The sequence below is a fragment of the Saccopteryx leptura genome, chromosome 1 (genome assembly GCF_036850995.1).
Source record: "Saccopteryx leptura isolate mSacLep1 chromosome 1, mSacLep1_pri_phased_curated, whole genome shotgun sequence".
Lineage (NCBI taxonomy): Eukaryota > Metazoa > Chordata > Mammalia > Chiroptera > Emballonuridae > Saccopteryx > Saccopteryx leptura.
Window position 1 is genome coordinate 10,414,545 of NC_089503.1, and position 19,865 is coordinate 10,434,409.

At 48.2% G+C, this 19,865-nt stretch overlaps 1 long non-coding RNA gene across 1 annotated transcript; it reads left to right on the forward strand.

The window, feature by feature from the left end:
• The first annotated feature begins 1,006 nt into the window (after window positions 1–1,006).
• Window positions 1,007–4,579, forward strand: LOC136388547 (uncharacterized). The gene is made up of 3 exons (XR_010748193.1): window positions 1,007–1,136; window positions 3,171–3,358; window positions 4,490–4,579. It is a non-coding gene; the product is annotated as an uncharacterized lncRNA (long non-coding RNA).
• The last annotated feature ends 15,286 nt before the right edge of the window (window positions 4,580–19,865 follow it).

Sequence of the window (19,865 nt, forward strand, 5' to 3'; positions counted from 1 at the left end):
ATGGGGAGAGACAGTCAGACAGACTCCCGCATGCGCCCGACCGGGATCCACCCGGCATGCCCACCAGGGGCTCTACTCTGCCCACCAGGGGACGTCGCTCTGCCGCGACCAGAGCCACTCTAGTGCCTGAGGCAGAGGCCAAGGAGCCATCCCCAGCACCCAGGCCATCTTTGATCCAATGGAGCCCTGGCTGCGGGAGGGGAAGAGAGAGACAGAGAGGGAGGAGGGGGCGGGTGGAGAAGCAAAATGGGCTCTTCTCCTATGTTCCCTGGCCGGGAATCGAACCCGGGTCCCCCGCACACCAGGCCGACACTCTACCGCTAGCCAACCGGCCAGGGCCTGTTTTTAATTTTTGAGGGAATCCAGGCCGTTTCTTTAGTGGGTGTACCAATTACATCTGCACAAAAATTCATTCGTCCCAACACTCTTAATTTTTTTGTATTTATTTATTTCTTTTTATTATTTTGTGGAAGTAAACAATTTTGAAAAACAGATGTGACATTGACCTGAGATCTGAAACAGAGCAGGAAAGCCCGGGGGGCACAGTGTCCAGCTGGGTCTCTCCCACCCGCCCGCCCCCAGGGCTCCCAGAGAAGAATGGGGACCCTCCTGACTCGGCCTGTCCGGCCTTCCTGTCACAAAGCCTCCTCTCCTCCACCAGGCAAGGCTGTTTTTCAGGGTAACACAGGCTCCTGTCCCTACAGGCCACCTGCCTGATGGTGTCTTCTCTTCCCTCTGCCTTCCCTTGGGACCCCAGCTTCTAACATTTCCTGCTGTCACGATTGTCCCCTTCCTGAGTGGCTCTTCAGAATGCTCCTCTGCGACCACACTGAGTCCTCATGTCTTCCTCAGAACTGGCCATGCCTTCCCCGTGTTTCCATGGAGCATCTGGTCATGGCTGGAGGCATCATTCCTCAATGAGGATGGAAGGTATGGAAGCCAGGCTTGGTGACCTGCCACATCCTTTGTGGGCAGGACCAGTGAGGCTCACTGGGTATAAATAACCCCGGGCTCTGCAGGCTGCTGAGTCCAGCTCCTAATTGCTCAGTGTTCTAGAGCTGAACTCAAAGCAAAGTCCACCATGAAGCCAGTGTTGTGTGTCCTGCTGGTCACTCTGGCCTTTTGCTGCTATGAGGGTGAGTATCATGTCTAATGTGAGTACCATCAGCCTGGGTAAGTACTTTCTCTCAGCTAGGTGACTTATTAGGGGAGGGGGTGAGCAGATCAGAATCCAAACCTTTCCCACCACTTGTGGAGTAGCCCCCTAAAGCCAGGGCTCATTGTATCAATCCCAATGATCCGGAAATTTCTCAGACATCATTGCACGGTGTGTTCAGAGTTCTCCATCGGAATCCTCATCCCTGTCTGTGGTCTACGTGTCAGAGCAGCATGATGTAATGGAACCTGGTTGAGACTCATGACTCTGCCACTCAGCAGCGCTGTGACCTTGAACAAATGCTTGATCTCTCCAAGTCTCCTCTTGTCCTTGCTTTTCACAGCTGCCGCCCAGAGTGGCTCTGACAGAGCAGTGAGATGACGTGTCTCAGAGGCAGCTTCAGGTTCTATCAGATGTTCTGCTTCCCTGGGTCTTTTAGGTGCTGGTTGAGTCTATGGCCCGTGAACTCCTGGATTCAGACTCATACGATGTGCAGGCTGGAGGGGCTGTTGCAGAGTTCTCAGTTCAGGAAGAGCCGATGTTCTCTGAGTGTCCGAATGATCAATCTTCCCGTGAGCTCTGAGAAATGGCAGCCCTCAGCCAGTCAACACGTTCTGCTCGTTCTCTAGGCGTCCGGCCGGGATTTGGAGATCTCGTGTCATCGTGAGGGCGGCAACTGCTACATTACTCGGCTCATTCTGGCCCTGCATTTAATAATACTTTGGCAAGTCTTCACGCCCTCGACACGAACCCAAGTCCTTTTGAGTTGTTCTCTTTCATCTGCTTTTCTGAACCTCCTCCTGTTTTTCCCTGTAGCCTCTGATCTGACCCTCTCACCATCTCTGCGTAGCTGCTGTCGGATCCAGTCAGATCAGAGCCAGGGCACATTCTGGGCTGCAGGTGGTTGCAAAAACTTGGGGGAGGGGTGGGGAATCTAGACCAGAGAATGTGATCACTTCAGGTCTCAGCACCATTCCAGTGGGGTCGGTAGTAAGCCCCAGTTCCCACCTCCCACCTTCTCTAAGGAATTCTGTACATCAGTGCAGAACACAAGAGCCATCATGACATGTGCATAATTCCAGATGTGTGAAACTCATAGAGTCCTTTTTTCAGAAGCTTTTCACTTGTCTTCGTCCAATAACATAATCCTATAGTTTAGCCTCCAAAAACTGTCTTTCAATATATATATATCAATATATATATCAATATATATATATATTTTTTACAGAGACAGAGAGAGTCAGAGAGAGGGATAGAATGGGATAGACAGACTGGAACGGAGAGAGATGAGAAGCATTTTCATCAGTTTTTCGTTGCGACACCTTAGTTGTTCATTTATTGCTTTCTCATATGTGCCTTGACTGCGGGCCTTCAGTAGAGCGACTAACCCCTTTCTCGAGCCAGCGACCTTGAGTGTAAGCTGATGAGCTTTTGTTCAAACGAGATGAGCCCGCACTCAAGGTGGCGACCTCGGGGTCTCGAACCTTGGTCCTCCGCATCCCAGTCTGATGCTCTATCTACTGTGCCACCGCCTGGTCAGGTTATCTTTCAATATTTAATACTTTTTCTCAATCCTCTCTGGATTTAGTCTCCTTTCTCTGATCTCTGGTAAGCTCTGACTCTGCCACTCATGAAAGACTCATTACTAACACCTCCGTCCCCCCCCCCCCCCCATGAAGAGTAAAGAAGGTGTCACTGTATTGACAGGGAAACCTTAATTTTTGACATCTAGGGAGTGTGGATTTCAGCAAAGCAGGAGAGTCCTGGAAAATCCCATGTGTACTTGACAAAGGATAAACCTGAGCTAGGGATTGGCCAACTTGCTTTCCGGACCGGGCTCTGCGGCCAGCTCTGGGATTTTGAGAGAGTCACGACTTGCAGGATTTTGCATTTTCCTTGGCACAATGAAAGGATGGTACCTTAAACCTCCAGGGGTTCCTGTCCAGTTCTACGGTCAGGAGCTATGAGGAAAAGTGACTTTACTTATATCAACTGTTTGTCTTGTTCTGTCCAGCAAATGCAAAGGCTTGTCCAGCCATTGTTAAGGGTGCGGTCGATCTCTTTTGGAGTCTTCCCATTTTTTTCGATATCAGTCTGTGGAAATATGATGCACCAGCAGAAGCTGTCCAGGCCTCCCTGAAAGTGAAGGAATGCATTGATACGATCTCCGTATTTCGCAAATTGAGAGTTGGAACATTTGCGGTAATTTCTTTCTCCTTTCTGCATAGCGGCTGCTGCTCAACTGCACCACCAGGGTGTCGGTCAGGGTCCTGCTCTGGGGACACAGGGTGTGAAGGCAGCTGCCCCTCTGCTCACCTCTAATCGAGTGGCCCGTGCACAGCAGGTCCATGATAACGTGACACCTGCTGAGCTGGACTAAGGCTGCACACAGCGTTGGGCATGTCTGTCCTTCTCAGGTCACCTCCCTGGGCAGCAGGCTCCCCACAGTGTCCTGAGGAGAGGGACAGCCAGGCCCACAGGGTGTGATGGGGCAGGGTCAGAGACGGTTGCCCCAGCAGGATGGGCCCCTCACCCAGTGGCACAGTCCCTGGGACTCTCACGGGAGGACTGGGAGGGAGAAGGGGACACAGCGAGAGGGAGAGAGCCGGCCCCGCCCTCTGTCAGGGGTGGCTGCTGGGGGCTCTGTCATCTCTCACAGAGCCGAGGCCACTCCTGTACCTCACCCCATGTTTCCCAGCCAGGGGGCCGCGACCCTCCCTGTGTCCTCTGCAGCCCCGTGTGGAGCTGAAACACTTCAATCATGTCCTCATGGAGAGATCACACAGATGTAAACGTGTCTCTCAGCTCGTCCACCCCGGAATTAAGTCAGGTTTCACACAAATGTCCTCAATAATTGGATTTTCAGTGCGGGAATTCTGTGTGCTGTGTGGGGAATGTCCACTCCTGGAGGCAGGACATCTGCAGGCAGAATGGCCCACAATCCCTCTCGCATCATTTTCGTAGCTCAGCCCTGTGTCCTTGTTCAGTGACAAGTGGAGTCCTCAGTGCTGGGACTCAGAGAAAGGACACCCGGCTGCTCTGCCCAACTCCTGAGCCTCCTCCTCGCTCCACTAGAGACCTGAGCCCTTCTCTGGGGACACGCAGGGTTTATCTGCGGGGTGTGGACATGGTTCTCTCCTGACTCGCACGGTCTGTGCAGACTGGACCAGGACTATTGAATTCCCCACACGCACGGCTACCTGCCTGGTGCCTCCATTTCCCTTTGCTGGTTGCAGTTTCTTCCACATCTGGGTTGTGAACAACAGTCTGTGTTAACATGGCTTCTGCAGTGGCTTCATGACTGATGTTTCTATTCTTTTTTTCCTATTTCAGCAAAAATTATTGGTGGAATGTGCCTTATAGACTTAGCAATCTTCTTTGTGAGTTCCTGTCGTTCATTGATGACCTGAACTCCCGGACAACGTGAAGGTTTCAACGTCTTGCTTCAATAAATTTCTTTCCTGCATTTTGCTGCCTGTCTTGTTTTATCCAACAGTCTCTGGCTTGAGTTGGGTAGTTTCATCATGAAGCGGCCTGTGGGTGGTGTCAGGAGTAAAGTAGGGAGACCAGCGTCCAGGGACCACAGCGGCCTGAGTGCAGGGGTCCCGGCGGGAACACGGGCTCAGGAGCCGGGCGGGGGGGGGGGGGGCGGTGAGGGTAAAAGCACGAGAATGTCCTGCTCTGGGGCGGGGACTGCGGAGACCGCAGCCTGACAGCAGTCACATGGTTCCCACCAGGCAGCATCGCTGCTACTGCGCCCTTATTGTCAGCACAAACCCTACTCGGTTTTCACCCCACCCCGGGGTCAATTCCAGGATGGCCCTGTGTGACATGATCTCTGTTCACTTCTCCACTTGTAGTGAATATGTAGGGTTCAACCTTCGCTTACTGCCTGCACTCTGCACATGCGCATTGCTCACCTCCACCCCAGCTACCGCTTCCTCCCGCAGGGTCTCCCTAAAGCCCCGGACACGGGCCTCTATCTCCCATGGGGACAGCTCCATGCTCACCATCCACGCTTACTGCAGGAGGAACACGTCAGAGGAGCACAGTGTCTCCCCACCTACTCCTCTTCCATGAGCCCATCCAGGCTAATGGGCCCCGTCCAATGAGGCAGCTGACTCAGATGACGGATACATCACAGATCATAGTTGGCTTCCAGGGGCTGCTGTGACACAGCCACAAACTTGGTGTCATTAGTGAGGTGCTTTTCTCCAGGTGCGAAGGACAAAGTCTAAAATCTGTAACCTCTGCTGAAATCACAGTGTCAGGAGGCCATGCTGGCTCTGGAACGTCAAGGGGAACATCTATCCCTGGTGCCTCCCGCAGAGGACTGATGACTGTCTTTGTCTGGTTCCCACATTCCTCCTATCTCTGCCCCATGATGTGAAGACTGTAAGCTGGCCCTGGCCGGTTGGCTCAGCGGTAGAGCGTCGGCCTGGCGTGCGGGGGGGACCCGGGTTCGATTTCCGGCCAGGGCACATAGGAGAGGCACCCATTTGCTTCTCCACCCCCCCCCCCCCCTTCCTCTCTGTCTCTCTCTTCCCCTCCCGCGGCCGAGGCTCCATTGGAGCAAGGATGGCCCGGGCGCTGGGGATGGCTCCTTGGCCTCTGCCCCAGGTGCTAGAGTGGCTCTGGTCGCAGCAGAGCGACGCCCCAGAGGGGCAGAGCGTCGCCCTTGGTTGGTATGCTGGGTGGATCCCAGTCGGGTGCATGCGGGAGTCTGTCTGACTGTCTCTCCCCATTTCCAGCTTCAGAATAATACAAAAAAAAAAAAAAAAGAGTGTAAGCTGACAGGGTCCTTGCTGCCCATCCCCCACCTCACTTGCTCAGTTATGTATCAAAGGGCTCAGCTCTTCCCCACAACCTCTGATTGTTTCAGTTGGTAAGGGCAATTTCCACGGCCTTCCCCACACCCCCACGTTAGCTGTGATGCTGATGGTTTCTACTCTTCCCATCCCCCATGTCCCTCAGAGAGACTGGTGGCAGTTTTCTTTATACCCTTTGTTTTGTGAAGTTAAGATGTTATGCTGGGTGGGCTGTTTTCTGTACTTGGGAGAATTCTTGGGTTCTCTTGGAAATGTGACATTGTATCAGAGATCTCCTTTATTTGCTTAACTTTGCTTTTTGTCCTATAAATAAGGCATTTTGAGGGTGGAGGATCACTCTTGCCAGCCATCAGCTTGGCAATGGGTCCTCCTCATCCCATCCTTTTCTTTCTGTGTTTATTTTCTCATCCTCCACCGTTCCCAGCGGAGACTTGCGAAAGTATTGGTTGTGCTAGTTCGGGACACCATGAGGGAACATTGCTGTCTCCTTGTCTGTGTGTGTGTGTGTTTTTTTTTTTTTTTTTGTATTTTTCTGAAGCTGGAAATGGGGAGAGACAGTCAGACAGACTCCTGCATGCGCCCGACAGGGATCCACCCAGCACGCCCACCAGGGGGCGACGCTCTGCCCACCAGGGGGTGATGCTCTACCCCTCTGGGATGTTGCTCTGTTGTGACCAGAGCCACTCTAGCACCTGGGACAGAGGCCAAGGAGCCATCCCCAGCGCCCGGGCCATCTTTGCTCCAATGGATCCTTGCTGCGGGAGGGGAAGAGAGAGACAGAGAGGAAGAAGAGGGGGAGGGGTGGAGAAGCAGATGGGCACTTCTCCTGTGTGCCCTGGCCGGGAATTGAACCCGGGACTTCTGCATGCCAGGCCGATGCTCTACCACTGAGCCAACCGGTCAGGGCCTTGTCTGTGTTTTTGATAGTCTCCCTGTCTCCTTTGTATAATATCTGGGATGGCATTAGGGTGGCACCAGATAATTGAGGATCATCTTCTAACTCAAAATCTGTCACTTCTTTATATGTATCTACAGAGTCATTGTTGCGGTGGAGGTGACCTGGCTAGTCCAGGTGTAGGGTGTGAATCGGTTTGGGGTCCTTATGAGCCTATTTTAGCTCCTCTGCCCTTGACACTTAATAGTCCACTGTGTCCTGCCCCCTCCACGGCCTTGCTTCCCTCCAACATCTTGTCTTTTCCTCCTTACAGTCACCCAGGGTCTTCCCGGCTTGTGCCGTGCCAAAGTCTCCTAAAAGGTGTCCTGTGGGTGAAGATCGCCTTTCTGCAACATGCCCTACTCATTTACAGCACAGGACTCTGAAATACAATATGAATTCTTCCTTACTTTTCCAATGTTGAAATACTACAGGTCATGTGTATCTAAGTGTTAAAGTAAAAGAACTTATTATTATCTCTACACCCATTCTCTTAATAGAAACAATATATTTATATAAAATATGGTTGAGAAAATAGAGAATATTGTTGTTTACTATTAACAATTATGTCCAATGCTTTTACAATAAATGTGATCAGGTGTGGAAACACGTCCACTTAAATTAGTCTTTATTGTTGGGGACACCTTCTGTGTTCATCCACCTCCCGCACTCGGCAGACACAGGGTCTGAGCTCTTGCCACAGCCTGAGAAACGCAGCCTGGAATCACGCAGGGAGAATGAGCCCCTCATCAGCGGGTCACACAGGCCTGGACTGACCCTGTTCCGGGCTCCACTTCGTCCGCATGTGTTTTCTCACCCAGACGCTCTGCTCAGCCATTCTGTCTACATGTCATTCACTCGTGCATGACATTGGGTCACAGCACTGCGTGTGGGCTTGTCGTGGTCTCTTTCCGTCTATGTTGTTCCTGCACAGGACAGCTGACAGCCTTGTCTGCAAGGTCTGTGTCCCGTCCCCTGCTCAGTGAAGCCATCTCTGCCTCTCAGATCCTAAAATGAACCTTCGTACACAGTCACACTGTGTGCACTAAACCACACACACTCCATCCACATGTTTACACTCACCGGGAAAATGACCTATCAGACATGCACAGACACACCCAGAGACACGCACAAGGAGACGCACACACACCCAGAGACACACACACACTCAGAGACACGAACACACACACTCAGAGACACACACACACACTCAGAGACACGCACACACACAGAGACACACACACACATACACACACACACACCCAGAGACACGCACACACACACACAGGCAGGCACAGTCATCCCTCTGTTGTCACTTCATTCTTCTGTGATGTGAGAGTTCTATCACAAGCTGTTTGGGGAACATTTTCAATAAATTAATGATATCAAGAACAAATATTGTCAGTCATTGTTAATGTTACTAAAATGCTTAAGAGTTTACAAGCCTGGAGACCCCTATGGACAGCCAGAGACTCCCAGCATCAGCAGGGGTCACCTGGAGACCTTTCCTTGGCCACTTCTCTAGCTCTGCAAGGTGGGCACGGCAGGGCCTTCCTTGGTGTCACTGTGATAACAGTGACAGAGAGGGTCTCGGACAGGAACATGTCCTTTCTGACCCTCTTGTAGTGAGAGAGGTGAGGTGACGCTCTACTGACCACAAAGGCTGGGCCGGAGGGGACAGGGGGGTGAGGTTAATGGCTAGGGCCTCTGATCGGGACGATTCTGGACATGGATGGTGGTAAAATAGAGACTGTGCTGTAACCCCTGTCAGGGAATTCTGCACTTAATAAGGTTAAAATGATAAATTTCCTGTTTGTATATTTTCTAAACAAGCCAAAAAGGATTCCCCAGACCGTAGCTCTCTGAGAGGCAGCTGACAGAGCTGTATAAACGGGAACAGGGCCTGTATTTCCATCGCCCGGACACTCTCCCTGCATTGCTGACCCTCCTGTCAGATCACGTCTGGTGTCAACTCTTCCATTGGCCTCCTTTGTTTTTCTTTGTTGAAGTCACCACATATGTTTAAAAATTTTATTTTATTTTTATTCATTTTAGAGAGCGGGGATATATATATATATATATGTATGTGTGTGTATATATATATATAAATATAAATATATATATATATATATATATATATATATATATATATATATAGAGAGAGAGAGAGAGAGAGAGAGAGAGAGAGAGATGAAGGGAAGAAGGATCAGGAAGGATCATCTCCCATCTCCCATATGTGCCTTGACCAGGCAAGCCGGGGTTTTGAACCTGTGACCTCAGTGTTCCAGGTCAATGATTTATCCACTGAGCAAACCCAGGTCAGGCCACCCCAGGTCAGGCCACCACATATGTCCAGAAACTCTGCTTCAAACTCACAAACTGCGATTAAACAGCTACAAAGGATTGATTCTGCAGAGTCTCTTGACTTTATCTTTGAGCCTCCAATTCTCTGAGAGAAGTGCCATCAATTCTCTGCCTAGACTCTGCCCCTCAAATGTCTTCTGTCTGCATTTCCCAACTCCTTGTGACAAGTTCAATATGCCAAGAGCAAGTCACTGGTTTGTCAAATGCTCACTTGGAGCAACCTTTTAATGGCTCTCCATTCCTATAATTTAGAACTCAATATCTCCATTCAGAAGTGATCACATTCTAGCCTGTTGATTAACAAAAGTTCACCTTGAGTCAAAATGAACAATTCCCTTTCCTCTTTTTCTTTTAATTTTACTTCAATTATATGTTTCCGAGATGCTACCCATTGTTTCTGACAGATTGAGGGCATAAAAATGGAAACAGACAAGAAGACAAGCAATGTCTGTAAAGACACATAGTCTTATGAGACAGCTCAAAGTTCTGTGGGCCAGGCCGAACTCTCTCTCGCAGGTCACGTCATGGGTCTTCAGAAAGTGCTGAGTGCTACGATCTGTTCTTGCCTCACGGGTAATAACCATTCAAAGTAAAACAGAGAGGTTTTGAAAAATTAACAATTGACACCTAGAAAGAAATGATAAAGAATTTGGAAGACAAAGTGTGATAAAACCGTCTCTATCTATCTATCATCTATCTTTCTATCTATCTATCTATCTATCTATCTATCTATCTATCTATCTATCTATCTATCTATCTATCATCTATCTATCTAATAGAAATGCACATATATGCATATATATATTATTTATATGTGAATAGATATATAACATTTTGCTCTCAAAAAAGACAAGATGAAGATAGACAAGGCAGGCAGCCCAGTGCACACAGGATATTACACAGGTGTTTGTAGATGAGCCGCAGAGAAGGTGCACACAGAGAGTTGCCCACGTCCCCAGCAGGAGACACGTGAACGCTGCTGTGGGGAGGAGGCGACAGCGTGGTGTGGATGAGGTCGCAGAGGCTTCTCACTGGAAGTGGTTTTCAGTCTTTCCTTTTTTGAACTGTGCTTCGACATCACTCTTTTAAAATAAAAAAATTGAAACTAACAGGGAGTTGTCAGAGAAGAATGACAAGGAAGGCCAGAATTCCAATTCACAAGGGGAAAATTTGGCACATATAGGTTAAGACGCTGAAAATCACCTAAGGCCACCTAGGGATTGATACCACACCAAACTTGGGAGAAACTCAACAATGTATTTTGTTAGAAGAACTAACGAATTTTCTTAATGACTGAATTATCGTATTAAATGACAAGAGATGAGGCAGTGATATGAAGAACACTATGTTATATCATAGTAATGAGATTCTATCATAGACATTAAAAGCCTATAGACATTCAAAGAGGAACAAAGCCCTTGTGAGCTTGCATTCTCCTAGACTAGACTGTGAGCAGGGGAGGACTGAGTGTATCCTGAAGGACAAAGTCAATGAGGGTGACAGAGAGCAGAGGGGGGGGGACCTCCAGGAGGGAGGACTAGCCTGGCAAAAGCCCGACCTTGGAGATGAGCTCCATGCACTAGAGGTCACACGTGACCACTCTACTGCCGCCATCGGTCTGCACGGCGGATCCTCACTGTCCTCTGAGTGTGAGGCCACTGGGCTGTCCTCATCTTTTGCCACAAGGACAAATGCTCTCACGGATGTGTCTATGACTGGGTGTCTCAGACATGGTTTTAGTGAGGAAGGAGACCCCCCTTTAAATAAGAGTCTTCAAGGATATTTTATAATTTAGGTCAAATGTTCAGAGAGAGTTTCTAAATATGTTGTTTTGTGTAATTTACAAAATCTCAGGATGGCCGATCATACTCCTGCTTAGGAAGGGCTGTTATAATGTAGATAAAGAGGTTTTCATACTTAGAAGGTTGTGAATAGAAGCAGAAAGGAGGCTGGGACCCTTCCCTATGCTACACCTGAGTGAAAGAAGGTAAAACAGCCAGGAATGTAGGAGGGGGAAGGGAGACGTGAGTAGCCCTTTCCTCTCCCCCTTTCTTTCTCCTTAATAGGCGATTTGCAAATGATTATCCTGGGGCATCCTGTAAGCCCACTCCCATCCTGAAATCATGCAATTAATGACAAAGGAATCATGTGATCTACGAATGTGAACTTATGTTCTGTAATCTAATTTTGGGGAGCATGTGTTTTTGGAGCTGTAAACCCGCATGATCAGCCGGCTTAATAATTTTTCTTTTTCCCTCTTATTTGTTATCTGGGTGCCAATCCTCCGAGGGTTTGCTCTCCTGCAACATTAGTGCCATGGGAGCTTGAGGAGTTCTTTTTTGAGTGGGTGCCCTGAGCAGCGCAGGTTGTTAGCAGCAAACCTGGTGTCACCCATTTGATGCCAATGGCCACCACCCACCCCAGGGAAGAGCAAAATATCTCTGAGCCGGGACAAATGCCACAAGTGTGGGTGCAAGTGTTAATCCAAATTCGGAGGGACCCGAAATATGGAAGACAGGAGCAAGGTCCGTCGTTTACACATTAAAGCTTTATTGTCTAGCTTGGCCAAGCGGCGGGAACTCCGACAGAAATCTGACGGAGAGTGCGCTGGCCCTTTGTTTTACTTAGTTTTTATAGTTTTGTAAGTGGGAAGTACAGAATCAAAAATTGCAATTAGGAGCCCCTTACCGCTATTGGTTATAGTCATATGTCCTTTAACATGATAGGACCACATTCAATTTGCAAACCATACATCATTTTGGAGAAAACAAAATTTACAAGTCAACACAATGGTAGAAAGATATCTCTTTACATATTAAAAGGCCTTCCTATATTTTCTAGTGTTCATTCGCCATCTCTCTGTCCAGAGTCAGACGTATTAACCACATGCATTTACATAAGAGAGGTAGTTTCCGTGGGGACAAATGCCCGCAAATGGCTCATAGTTATAAGAAAAAGTTTATTTTGGCTTTTCCCTTCCTGCACCTGGCTAGCCATTCACTCCTTTCCCCACAGGTGTGGTTGAATGTCAGGGAATCTATGCTTTCCTTCCCTTTTCATTTACAATACAATGGCAAGAGCCATCCTGGTTATGCCAATCACACAGTACAGAGACTATTCTCACAATTTCTCTGCACACCTTAACCCAAATTAATAAAATGTTCTCCAAGCCTCCTAAAATATTAATATTAATTCTGTAGCCTTTTGTACTTTACAACACCTGCGGGTGAAATGGCTCCTCACAAGGAGGGAGAAAATCAGCCCTAGTAGAGAATCAGAGTTCTAAAATTAGAAATATGTTCTTGGGCAAATGAGTTTGTAAAATTTGTATATTTTGAGTTTGCTCACCTTTATTGTTAAAAAATGGTGCTGAGCAGGGCAGTTGGTTGCAAATTGCAGATTGCATTCCTGTTTTGGAGGAGGCTGTGGTTTTGCTAATGTTTGCGAGAGGAGGGGTGTGTGTGGGCCCAAGTAGCTTTTGCTGGGAGAGCAGAGAGGATGCAGAATGTGGAGGAAGAAGCAAACTTTTTGCAGAAGGAGAGAGAAGCCATGTTGGCAGGTAAGAGAAAGGAGTGCAGATGTGGAACCAGAGCTAACGGGCTTTGGAAGCCCTACTGAGGCTGGTGGGGCCTGTGATTCTAGGAGGAACCGGAGAAGATTCTCCTGGTAGGGGAACCTGAGAATGTGTCAGTGGCTTTGGGAGCCCTGAGTGAAAGGGAAGTGTTTTCCCTGTGTGTTTGCTTGTCGGCCGGTGTGAGACTGTAATAAAGGAATGGCCTGTCGGGAGCCGATCAACGACTGCTGGCTGACAAGGTCACAGCAGGAGAAGACCCACAACTGCTGACTGACAAGGTCACAGCAGAGAAGACCAACGGCTGCTGGTTGACAAAGTCACTGCAGTGAAGATCAATGGCTGCGGGTTGACAAAAGTCACCGCAAAGGAAAGGCACAACGATACTTCCCCCTTTGACTTTTTGAATTAATCTGGCCTTATATCCCCCCTTTTCTGGGTGTGTGCTATTATTTATGGCACAGGGATAATAGTATCATGCTTTCCCTGTAGATTAGTAGTAATTTCTTTGGAAATGAGACAGAGGGTGTGAGTTCCACAGAAAAGCCTGTAAGCCCCTTGAACTGGGCTCATAAACATAAGAGGCTGGCTATGATATCCCTCGTAAAGGGTTAAGTTTGTAGGAGAATTTCTTCTTATTAATCATGTTAGAAAGAATAGATTGTGACTTGTGAATGGGTAGGAGGCAGTGGCTGTGCACAGAGCACCTTTCGGCCTTCACTTAATTCATCATCTTTCCTCCCTAGCCTTTTCATGTGATAGAGTAGAGAAACTTTCCTTTCTTCTTGCTTACCTGACCTGCAGATGGTGGAACACTCTGAGAAGATTATAGTTAGAACCTAACTAGTGTGTGAATATAGTAAATAAATAAAATTTGACTAGACAATAGATTCTTAGGTAAGACGTAATGGAATGGCCCGTTGCGTGGCCTGGGATGGGAGCGCAGTCTGCAAGAAAAGAATATTTTGCTAAGAGACTTGTTTTATGACTGAAGGCAGTTGCTGAGCTTTCTCAGTGAGACATTCTCATGAGATTTATGTACTTTCCAAGATTTTTCCTTCAGATAATGAGAGGAATGTGGGGGGATCCATAGAAGCAATAGCAACTAATGTCTTCTGAAATTATGTTGCTACTAAGCTATCTTGCAAGTGCACTCTATATATCTTTAAGTAAAAGTTACTCTTAATGTTATATCAATTTCTTAATGGACAAGCCTTTTGAAATCTTGTGAGAAAAATTAGGACACTGCATAAACTCAAGGCCATTTGCCTGAGCAAGCGGTGGTCCTTTGCTAGTCCTTAATGATTTCGTCTGCTAATCTCTCTCTGCCCCTTGACTCACAACAACAGTAAAGTTGAGTTATTAGTTAGTACTAATCCTTTAAAAGCTTTTACTGATGTTGTTATCGCTATTCAAGTTATTTTATAGTTGTACTTTGAGTGATTTGCCACCTGATTTGTAGTTTATAGATATAAATTAACTGTTATCTGGAAATATGTAAACATAGTGAAACAAAAGCAATGATTAATACCATGTAATTGTAACTTAGTGTGTGTGTATAAAAAAGAAGCTATACTAGCATTTGGCAGAGATGCCTGGCAGTAAATGCTAACTAGAGAATAAAGAGAAAGAAAAGAATTCGGCTCTCTCACTCGATATCGCCAACGCCGTCTCTTCCTGTGGGACCCCTGGATTCCCCCTGGGGCTGGACCCCGGCAAAGGCCCACCATGTTTTGGTTCCACTGTTTCTTTATTGTCTGTCCAAATTCGATGAGAACCTGCATATGCATGGCCATGATGCTGGTGGCCTCTGGCTTTATATGTGTATGATTAGGTCTTTCATATTCTCCTTGAAACACCGCTAAGGACCACAGATTCAAACTCTGGAGGCCAATGGTTCGCAAGAAAGCACGGGGAGTAGTTGGATGGAAATAGAGAAGATTCGCTGTAGAAATCTAATGAACCATATGGACTGTCACATGTGTGTGCGGATTAAATATTTAACCACACATTTTGTAGAAATGTCAAGTTGCGTAAAGTTCAGAGTGTTGGTGAATGAGCCAAGGAGAATTAGTGGGAGGTGACACCGGATCCTGACTCAGCCACCAAATCCGGTTCGCTGTCCCAAGTGATTAGATGGATCCGGTGAGATTGGATCAGACTAATGTTTACATCCAAGGAACAGAAGGAATGAGGTGGCCTCATCCCTGGATGTCAAGGCGCCAACTTCTTCCTCTCCTCCCCTGACCCTACCGGTGCTGATCCCACAGTTCTGTTAGGAACAGAAAGACCACGCTGTCCGGCTGGGGCCTGGGTTTAGTGCTGAGTGAGTGAGCCTGGCCTTTTTAAAGTCTCTATTTTTAATGAGCTCCTCCTTCTAAATAGACCCATTAATCAAACATGTTATCTAATCAGAGAATTCTCTGTAGAATCTCAGATTGTTTCCAACAGCAACTACTAATTAAACTACTGATTACACCTATTAATTTGACACCCACTGTATCACGATTGTCACACACAGACCAGAGGAGCATAGGTCATGCTCTCTAGGGGCTGAACAGGGAGGAAAGAGACATGGGGTCAGGTCCTTGTCACCAGGAAAAAGGTGCACACAAGGGCCACAGGGTCTTCACAGGTGACCCACTATCTGACACCAGCAGTGGGCTGACTTGATGTATCATTAGGAATAAAAAAGGAGTTTCAACCGAAAGCCCCCCCGGCAGGGACAGTAGGGAAGACTTCACATGGAGCAAAGGCCTAGAGCAGAACACCAGGGAACCTGCACAGAAATCTACCTGGAGGCCACCTAGGGCTGTCATGCAGGCAAGGTCACAGAAATCCATCTGAGTCATAAAGTGGATGTCCACAGGTACAACTAAGGAGATCAGCAGTGTTGAGAGCTCTCTGATCCTAGACACCTGCCTTCTTCCTCGGCTCTGCCTTCCACTGGCTGTGTGGTCTGGTCAGGTTACTGACTCTATTGTCCATTGTCCACAGCTGGACAGAAGGGACATACCTACTTCATGTAGAGGGACATCACACATCAATGTACTCAGGGGAATCCTGGTTTGTGCTGCCGTCCTTGCGTTCTGTCCATTTAGTGACCTCTTCTACCTTCTCAAGTGCCCCAGGTAGGACAGTAAGGTTCATCATCACTCTACTCATGGTTGTTGTGAAGATTAAGAGAGGTGGTCACAGTGTCTGTATGGAGTCAGTGCTATGGACCTGTTTGGCATTCATGTTTTACTGAATCTGGAAGTAAGTAACACTGGTGGGGGCTAGACATGGAGAGCTCCATGGGCCAGTGGAAGGTAGAATGTGTTCAGAAGCCAAGTTTCCTCAGTACAACTATTTCAGAATGAGTCAGAAAAACATCAAGTAAGAACAGATCAAAATATAGTGCTTTATATTCAATCATGGGCCATTCCCCTCCTCTCTGAGTGTGATCATCTCTGGATGTCTCAGAGGATGTAAATTAACAGCAAATGTGCAGGATCTGTTGTGGTCCCAGTCATCCTCCGAGGTTTATGGAACAGCTGTCTCACTGTTACAAATCAATGGCTGCCGGCTGACATGCAGAGAGCTCCTACTCTGTGCCCAGCCCTGTCTGAGGACTTACACGCTGTAGCTCATTCAGCCTCATGACAAGCCGAAGACTGTTCCCATTACACACAGAGACCCGGATGTGAAATCTCCCAGCAGTCCTGGTCCAAGACATGGGAGGCGCCTGGTGTAGGAATGGCCTGGAAACTGTGATCAATAAACATCTCTCTGCCACCAAGATAACGCCAAGACCAGAGCCTTTCCCAGAGTTTCTGGTTAAAAAGTACCTCCACACCCAACTTGTAGTTGTTGGCATGATTTTAGGGAAGAAGAGCTTCACCTCCAAATATCATGCCTGAGGTGATCATACAGCCCGGGAATGAGGGGCAGACCCGATTTACAGACCGAGTGAACGAATTGCAGGGTTTCTGGTGCCCAGGTACTGTGGGGCCAATTTCTATGACTAACTTACAATTAAGAATTCATAATGACCATCTAATGTCATAACTCATTTTTGTAGGCTTTCTTTCAAGACATAAGTCACTAAGTATAAAAATAGCTCTCACTGAATGTTATTACTCTGTTCAGCATGGCAGTCCTCAAATAACCAACATATCAGCGTGAGTTATCTCAGGACTTGTGAGAGCCCGAGGACAGGCCAGCTAGAACTCTCTCTCACCCTCATGTCTCCCTCACTGAGGACACAGGAGGTCAGGGAGGAACCTGATTCATTCTCCTCCACAGCAGGTTGGCCTTAGAAAGGGCACACACACTGAGACCAAAGGCCACTTCCCTCTGCTAGTCCCGAGCTGAGGATGTGAATATGAGTCAAAGTCCCTTTGGGAGGAGAAAACATCAGGCCGGTAACACAGGCATTCAAACCTCTTGGTTTCTTCAATTTCGGCTTGGGAATGCTTGCTTTTAAACGAGTCCTTTGTGAGCGGAGGTGTAGTTCTCTGATTCCTGAGAAAGGTCACCGTGGGCTCCAGAGAAAACACGGGGGTAAAGAAGCACACACTTGTTGCACGCGACGTGGGAGCGTTTTGCTGAGGAAGAACCTGTGAAGGGTCCCGTGTCCCAGCAGACAGCAGGGCAGGCAGGGCCAGACTCTGGGCTCCAGGCAGGTCCTCACTGAGTCCCGTTCAACGAGACAGTCTTCCCTTCTGTTACGGAGGTCTCGCACTCGCCTTAGGATTGAAGACTGCCAACAGTGTCACCTGGGAGAGGGCACACACATGAGATCACAGCCTTTTCTGTATTTCTATCCTCTTCCCAAATCAATATTGTTCTTGGCAAGTCAAGGTCCACCTGAGTGATGGGAAGAAATGAGTCCGAGCAATCCCGAGGAGAGTAGTGCACTCACAGGTCATTAACTGTTGGTCCATCTCTCAGCCTCTCCCATCCCTTTCTGTTTTCTTTAGTCGAAGCCAGCTCTGTTTCTCTTCTCCTTCATACTGTCCTTGCTTCAACTACTGTGGTTCTGTATCCTATGAGACTGCCCTGCCCCTCTCTCCTCCCAGGGGCACACTTTCCATGCTTCCCTACTTTGCCAAGTGCCATCAGCTCTCAGGGCCTCTCCACTTGCTGTTCCCTGTGCCCGGGACACTCTCTAGTGCAAGGTCCCTGGATTTCACCGTTCACTCATCCAGGCTGATGAGACCCGCTCCGATTGCCCGCGCGGATCTCCTTGCAGGATGGCGCCCTAATGGTCGTTCTGCTGTTCTGACACAATCGCTTTCCCTTTATGTCTTACTCAATTGTAGGCTTGTTGGTGGACTTCCTGTTAGCGGTAAGTGCGCAAGTGCAAGGTCTTGTCTGCCTTGTTTGTGCCACTGAATCTCTGACATGCAGCAAGGGGCCCAGTCACAGGAGAATCATGGTTTTTCAGCAACATGAGTGGATAGGTGGATGAATGGTTGGATGGATGGAGGATGGATGGATGGAGAATGGATGAAACCCTAGATTTAGTCACTATTACTCTCTTTTGAAACCTGTGATAGGCTCTTAACATAACCAGGTATAGTGTCATATACACCCATGTAAAAAAGAGAAAGAGAAAGCTCAGGTTAATCAGCACTTTCACGTACACAAGGACACTTCATGACTATGGATTGCCTGCAAGATTCTAATCCACACCTATGTGAGCCCAGATCACACACCCTGCACCCCCCCCCCCCCCATCAGCACTGCCCCCATGAGCCTCTGCAGTTCCACTTCTCACATCATCCTTTCAGTCAGTGGAACAAAACCCCTAAACAGCTTCCCAAACTAAACAAACTTCATTCAGAATTTATGGTGAAATTTATGAAGTGGATTTAAGTGGGATAGTTTTTGTAAAAACCAGCTTCTAAGATGGGGAAAATTATTGCCATTAGCTAACAAAATGCACGGGACTTAGTCCCGTGAAGGCGAAACAGTGACACGACTGTCAGCACTGATACGCGTAGCCAGTTTCGATGACACGCGGCCGCATGTGGCCGCATACCAGAGGAGTAAGGGGGCCGCATGCAGTGACGGCCGTTTCATCCTTGGCTCCTGCACAGCTCGGTGCAGTTTGAAGATAAAACAGTTGCTGTAGTGTAGCCACTCTGTGCGGAGGTCTGTAGGCCAAAACATCAGAGCTCCGGCACAGAGCGTCTAGTTCTAGGAGTTTCGTTTAGGCCATTTTTCTGGAAGTGAAACACCTCCCGAGTTATTCTCGGTTTTTTGGTGAATTTTGAAACACCAAGGTCAAAAGATTGCCCTCGGCCCTGGTCGGTTGGCTCAGTGGTAGAGCGTCGGCCTGGCGTGCAGGAGTCCCGGGTTCGATTCCCGGCCAGGGCACACAGGAGAAGCGCCCATCTACTTCTCCACCCCTCCCCCTCTCCTTCCTCTCTGTCTCTTTCTTCCTCTCCCTCAGCCAAGACTCCACTGGAGCAAAGTTTGGCCAGGCACAGAGGATGGCTCTGTGGCCTCTGCCTCAGGCACTATGAATGGCTCTGGATGCAACAGAGTGACACCCCAGAGGGGCAGAGCATCGCCCCCTGGTGGGCATGCCGGGTGGATCCCGGTTGGGCGTATGCGGGAGTCTGTCTGCCTCCTCATTTCGAGCCTGGGAAAAATGAAAAAAAAAAAAAAAAAAAATTGCCCTCACAGACTTAGTCTATGGTCAGACAGGGTCGCACTCTACTGGCAATTTGCGGTATTGCAGCCATCCAGGGCGTGTGGTGAATCTGCATTAGTTTCTTCTAATGAAATTACCATTTCTAGAATTCCAAAAATTTTGAGGGTTTCCAAAGTTCTGCCTCCTTGATTTCTTCACACAGAGCACAGACTGGTGGGTTTTGGTGGATTTCCACGGTCCTTTCCTGGGTCAGTGCCAGGTGTGTCTGGTGACTTATTCGTTCATCCATGGGAGGGGTCAAGGTGGCCTCCTGGAGAATAAAAGGAGGAGTTCTGGGTACTCACCTCCAAAGTGAGATCCTTCTT